Below are 7,309 nucleotides of genomic sequence, written 5' to 3' on the forward strand. Positions count from 1 at the left end.
ATAATCATTGTGGGCTGAAAATTCCAGCCTGTTTCATCATTTTTATGACAGGACTCTCTTCAGCCTTATTGGCAGTAATTCAGAGGTCATGTGTCTATTCTCATCAGGCATGAAGATAAAGCAAACAGAATTGTGCTCCTTGTACTATCAGTGTCCAAAGTGCTGGCATTAGAAATTCAGTTTTAAAAATTCCTGGAAATATTATAAATTAAAATAAGCATAAGTTCACAAGCTATTAAAATATTTAGAAGACTAAATATTGTGGTTTAGTAACAATGTAAGCTCCAAATACTTGCAAAGTTGGAAAGTACTTCAAGAGCAAGTCAAAGATGTGGGAAGTGATCCAACTCTCAAACTATGTATTGGGGGAATAGTCCTTATGTTTTCACAATAAACAAAGTTTATGTCCCATTGCAGTTATACAGAAGCAAATCATGTAGCCCAGGACCCCAAGAACAAACATAGCTTGCTAGACACTTTAACACACAACTGCATTTGAAAGAATCATCTGGGTGTAATTTCTCTCTTTGTAGCAGAGATGCTTCAGCTTCTGCTAGTGTCAAACCTTCTCCTATGGGAGTATGTGGTCTCCAGACCCATGTGCCTTGACACAGAAGGAAACAACAAGTTGTTCCTTCAAGAACTCTTTGACCGTGCAATTGTCATGGCTCAATGCACCTCTCACCTTACTGCACAAATGTCAGAGGAGTTTGTAAGTACCTAATTTCCTCGGGTTTCTTCTCTAAAGGGCTCTTTAAAAATTCTACAGATTAAACCAGAAGACATCATGAACAAAATTTCAGATAATATGCCTTCATAGGATTAAAAAATATATCAGATACTGAGAAATGGTACAGAGAGAATGGGAAATATGATGAAATCTCAGAGACTTGTAAAGATCACAATGATTTTAAATAATTGTTTAAATAGATAATTTCTATAATTAGATCTTTTTGTGAAAAGTGGCTTTCTCCCAACTCTAATTTATGACATTGAGTCCTAAAAGTGAGATCAGAGAAGAACTCTGTTTTTCTAGTCTTGTTTGGAGGGTCCAGTCTCCATGGTCTTTCTTCACTTAGCAGATTTGGGGCATAAGAGAAGTGCATTGCAGAGAACTGTGTGGAGGGAAAAGAAATGAACTAATCTGAAGCTGTGTAAAGGAGAAGCAACCAAAAGCCGTTTAGTTAGCCTCAAGTGATGAGAATGGTGTCTATATATATTCCAGGGACAAATTTTTAAAGCTGTAGGGAGTGCTAGTTTAGAAAGGAAATGTGTTCTCTTCCTATTGGAGATACAGGGTCTCTTCAGAATCAATCAATGAGGGGAAAACCAAGATGACTGTAGTTGGAGACCTTCTCTCCATCCCCTGCCAAGCACTGTTAGTCCAACAACCCACTTATAAAATAAACACACAGACATTTATATTATTTAAACTGCTTGGCCATTAGCTCAGGCTTACCATTGCCTAGCTCTTACTCTGATATTTAGCTCATTTTTATAAATCTATACTTTGCCACATGGCTCATGGCTTACCAGTACCTTACATCTTTCTTGTCATGGCAGCAGCTAGCGATGACTCTCTGCCCCAGCCTTCCACCTCCCAGAATTCTCTTCTCTTTTGTCCCACCTATACTTCCTTCCTGGCCACTGGGCAAACAGCATTTTATTTATTTTAACCAATCAGAGCAACACATTTGACATACAGAACATCCCACAGCAGATGACTTCAATACACAATTGGGAATCTGGAGAATATGTCTATAGATTTGTAAGGAATATGCATTCCCATTGTCCTTTTACTTGCTAGGGGTTTTTTCATCATGGATTCTTCATATACAATCTTTCAACTTCACAGTACCCCTGCTATAAAAAGCGAGTCACACAGATGGGATTCCTTCAAATGAATTCACAAGAGTTACACTGTCTGTGCACTACTGACTTTTCTGGTAGATGATTTGCTTCTGTATAGCTTCAGTGGAAAATAAGACTTTTCCACTGTGAAAATGCAGGTAATGATTACATGTCCTCAACACGAATTTTGAGAGATAGATGACTTCCTGTATCTTTGATTTTACAAATTCAATGATTGCTAGCAGAAAAATATTCTGCTTTAATAAATACCTTAAGTAAAATCTTCAATTGATCACTAGCTAATACTTTTAATCATCGCTCATTCTTTGCTATATGTTTTCTTTAAAACATGCAGAGATAGTTTTACTTTAGTTAAAATTGTATCATTTTCCTCCATCCTTTTCCTTCTTCTACAATTCCCATGTTTTCCCCCTTATTCCCTCTCAAATTTGCAGCTTCTATAGCTATGGTTAGGGTTTTATTTTATATACATACATGCATATATAACACACACACATAGTCTGCTGAGTACATTTAATGTTGTATTGTTTATATTACATGATTTCAGCCACTTGGTGTGGTATAACTAAGTAGAGGGTTCAGGGGTTCATCTCTAGGGAAGTCTACCCTTCTATCAGTCATCTTTAGTTGCCTGGAGTTCCTTGTCTAGGGGTGGGAGTCCCTGAGATTTGCCCTTCAGTTCTAGTATGTCTATTGGTGTTATTACTGCTCAGATCTTAATGAGGCAGCCATATTGCTGTAGCAGCATGTATATAACTTCCTTGTCCTTTCTAAGAGACACAATCTCTGCAAACTTCTCATTTTTCTGGTTCTTATAATCTTTCTGTCTCCCATTTGTGGTGTTCTCTAATTTTCTTAATTAATTTTGACACCATCAGCACAATTACCTTGTAAATATATCATGAACTTGGTATTGTCCAGACATGAGGATTCAGTGGTAATTGAGAAAGAGGTATAATTTCACAGCACATACTTAAAACAAACATGCCATCTTTAGACCGACAGTAAATAATAGATTCATAAATACAGATACAAGAGTTGTGGCAGTGTAGACAAATTTCTAAACAGTTTTATTAAATAAGAAATGCAGAGCCAAATACAGGGGTGAAAGCCATAGAGATCAGAGAAATACTAAGAGCCATGAGCTAACCTTAGCTCACCATGCTGCTGTAGCTGTCCAAGCAAGCTTCTTCCTGTCTAACCTGTGCCATTATTGCTGTTCCCTAGTGTATCCTTGAACACACAGAGACTTTGCTTGCCATGTGATCAGATTTATGGCATGTGCTACTACTGCCTGACTTTTGTTTATAGCTGGCTGTGTCCTCTGATCTCCAGGCAAACTTTATTTACTAACATAAAAATAATATATCACCACAGTGATAGTTTAAAAGAAAATAAGCCCCAAAGGAAGTGGTACTGTTAAGAGATGTGGTCTGGTTGGAGATGGTGTGTCACTATGAAGGTAAGCTTTGAAGTCACATATTTACTCAAACCATCCCCATTGAGACAGGCTACTTCCTGTTACCTACAAGTCAAGATGTAGCCAACAGCATGCCTGCCTGCACACTCCCTCCTTACTCCCTGCCACCGTGCTCCCCACTATGATGATAATGGATTAAACCTTCAAAAATGTAAGCCACACCAATGAAATGGTTTTCTTTTATAAGAGTTGCCATGGCCGTGGTGTCTCTTTATAGCAATAGAAACCCTAACTAATACACTAGTCTATGTTATTCAGCTCATCTCATAAATAAGACATGTAAAACCTTTAGTGTTTTAGAGTGTTAGTAATTGTATAGCTTTCTTTCCAAATTAATTTTCAGGAAGAGCAAAAATAACAAGAGAAATAGTGGAAGAAATTAGGAGGTTAGAAACTGAGATTAAAAATGAAATTGAAATTGCATATCTAATGGGAAGAACATGTAAGTAGAATATGTTTGCTTAATTATTCAATTTCAGGTAATGCTTATTGGTTATAAACTGCACATCTATGAAATACATTTATGTAATTATTATAGGTGCACTTATTTAATTCAGAAATGCCAGTAAGTTAAAATATTTTATTATTTTCAGGATGAAAACTTTGCCAAAAGCCTGGGTTACAAAGCCAGGAATTCTAGCACCTGTCACAACGCTTACCTTGCTACTCCGGAAATCAATGAACAAATCCAACAGACACAAGTCAATCTTCATTCCTGGTTGTCAACAAAACATCTGAAGCAGTACACAAGGTTTACTGTGTTGTAGGTTATTTCAGGTACATTATAGGAGTGGTTATAATGTACCAAACAAAACAGAGAAGAATGAACAGTCAAAAACAATAGCATTATACGGTTAACAAATTAGAAGTTAAAACTAATGCTAGTTCAGATTGTACAGATTCATAAATGGTCCATACACAGGACACTTTTTTTAGCCAGTGCCATGCACGTAGGATTGTATTTACTTTAATCTAAATTTGACATTCATGGATGAATATACATTCATGGACATGTGGAATAGATGCAAATACAGTTGCATTTATTATAATAGGCTCCTCCACTGCCACATATTTCTTAACTGACCAGAATGTCGGTTTTTTTTTCTTAAATTCAGTACAACCCTATTTCTGTTTGCTTTTCATTACATGTGCAGTCTTTCCTGACTGTTCTGCCTTCTCCCCTGTCATAATTGAAAATCAGCTGAACAAGATATTCTCCTCATACTGTATCATGTGCCTCAGACTAACCTGTTTTGTTGAGATCTACTTATTTTGCAAGCTCTAATATGTAATTGTGATGATCTATCCACTGTGACTCCCTGTCAGAACAAATCTCTGTATAATTTAAACTAAACTAATATGTGTGAACATATCATATATATAAACTGTTTGCAATTATTTTATTAGTAGTATCTATCACCTAGACAGAAGCTATTCCTATTAATAAAAATGTGATTATGTTGAAGGAAGAAGAGAGGAAGGAAAGAGAGAACATTTCCTCAAAGCTAGACACTTCAAAAAGCAGTCTGTTGACACTGATGCATTTAGTCCTCACAAAAGTCCACTGACACAAGGTACCATTAGGAAGATTATGAAGAGAGGCTGCAAAGATTACACAGACCTTACATCACTTGTATGCCAGACAAGGATGTGAAACTGTGCTTCATTCACCTCAGACAACACTCTTAATCACCATGCCACAGTGTTCCCAGCAACCTGTTTAGCCATGACTATTTGTCCTTCTTCTTTATTTTATGTTCTTTACACATATATAGTACAGTGTTTACTTGAATTCCTCCCTACTGCCTAATATAATTACTACTAGAGTTGCTAAGATACATCACAGCAAGTATTTTAAATTGGTGAGGAATATCATGTATGATCCTGGCAATGAACATACCTGGCTGGAGAGAGAGAGAGAGAGAGAGAGAGAGAGAGAGAGAGAGAGAGAGAGAGAGAGTGTCTAAAATTCAATGGGTTTTACATTAATGTTGTTAAAGGTAAGGAGGTTCTTTTCTTGTATATGTCCATAAATGGGCTGCTCTCCCAGCGGCCTAGGAAAGGAAGTAATGTAGAGTATTGTTTTCTCTTTTTGTTTTCAATACCCTAGAATAATATAAAAATTACAAGTGGATATGAGTGAACCGATTTAGTTTTTTGGCATGAAAATGGTTTAGAGCATTTGCTACTGATAACACTGGTGTCTTTATTTGAATCAGGTTCTACCACATCTCAGCAAAGCTTTGGTTTTCCATAGACAAGGGAAATAACTAACTACAGAAGACCTCATGAGGAGGGCAGATGATAGGATGTAGAGGATAAACAAAACATGATCAACTTCCCAGCAAAACAAAATGATTGTTTATTTATTATTTGCTTTTCTTTTAGTAAACTGTAATCCTGTGGCTTAAAATTTGTATTTTTATGAATTGACATTTACCTAAACATTTTCTAAACACTTATTAAAATCAGATAGATATTACAGTTCACCGTGATTTTGCAAATACCACATGTACCTATGATGTTGTATTTCTCTTATTTTAACTTGATGTTCAATCATGATTGCTTAATCAGATGAACTTCTCAAAGTAATGATCAGCATTTCATGAGCCTGGTACTTCCCTCTGGAACACCTAGTGCGTGCAGTGGCGACTCTTAAAGGGACCTGTGAGACAATGCTGTTGAAAATCAAAGAGGTGGAGGGAAAAAAATCAAGAACTTTTAGAGGAAATGAAAGGCATCCTTGTCAGGGTGAGTATTATCTCTACATTTCCCTCTTTTCTTTTTTCTTTCTTTTATTTTTCCAGGAAAGATATATTTTGCTGTAGTGAGAAATGAATCTGAAAATATGTAATTTGCAAGAGTTAAATTTAGGTTTCCAACTTGATCACAGCTTTAACAGTTATTCTCTGAGTTTCCTTACTGAGAACCTCATATACCAGGAAACTCAACAGAAAAGGTCTTACAGTTGTTTGGTCAGTGCCTTGATTTTTGACTGAAACTATTTATTTCTAAATTTTCACCAAACTGTAATCAAAATTATAGGGAATGTGTTCTGAGACTGGAGAGATATATCAATATATAAAAGCCTTCCTTGAATTTTATTTCCCTGAATCCACATTAAAAAATGGATATTGTGGTTTATGCTTATAATCCCAGTAATGGGGAGTCAGAGATATGCAAATTCCTAGTTTCCTGGTCCTGGTGAAAGAAAGAGAACCTATGTTGAGAGAGAGAGAGAGAGAGAGAGAGAGAGAGAGAGAGAGAGAGAGAGAGAATGAGAATAAGGAGGAAGAGAAGGAGGAGGAGGAGGAGGAGGAGGCATGATGCACTGGAAAAACTTTATCCAAATTGACCACTGGCCTTCAATTAATGTGCATACACACCTACACATATGGACATTCATGTATACACACAGACACACAGACACACACACACACACACACACACAAAGGCATAAGAACTGCTGATTACTACAAATAATGCATGTCCTTCTGGTGATTAGGTTCATCCTGGAGCTGAAGAAAATGCCTATCCTGCTTGGATGGGACTAGCAGAAGTGAGGTCTGCCAATGAAGATACTCGCCATTTTGCTCTTAGTAACCTGTTGCACTGCCTGAGAAGTGATGCTGTTAAGGTTGTCACTTATCTTGAGGTCCTGAAGTGCCAAGTCATCTATAATAACAACTGCTGAGTATATATCCACTCAGCTATTACTAGGATTGTTCTTGATAATTCAAACTATTAATGTTTCTTTTGATTTTTTTATTTGTTTGTTTGCTTTTGCTTGTTTGTTTTTTAAGACAGGGTTTCTCTGTGTAGTCCTGGCTGTCTTGGAACTCATTGTGTAGACCAGACTGGCCTCAAATTCACAGATCCACCTGCCTCTGCCTCCTAAGTGCTGAGATTAAAGATATGTGCTACTACCACCCAGCTTTAATTTTTTTGTTTTTGTTT

At 36.7% G+C, this 7,309-nt stretch overlaps 1 pseudogene; it reads left to right on the forward strand.

The window, feature by feature from the left end:
- Positions 1-538: 538 nt before the first annotated feature.
- LOC118583544 lies at positions 539-7,046 on the forward strand (annotated as a pseudogene).
- The last annotated feature ends 263 nt before the right edge of the window (positions 7,047-7,309 follow it).

The sequence above is a fragment of the Onychomys torridus genome, chromosome 5, assembly GCF_903995425.1.
Source record: "Onychomys torridus chromosome 5, mOncTor1.1, whole genome shotgun sequence".
Classification (NCBI taxonomy): domain Eukaryota; kingdom Metazoa; phylum Chordata; class Mammalia; order Rodentia; family Cricetidae; genus Onychomys; species Onychomys torridus.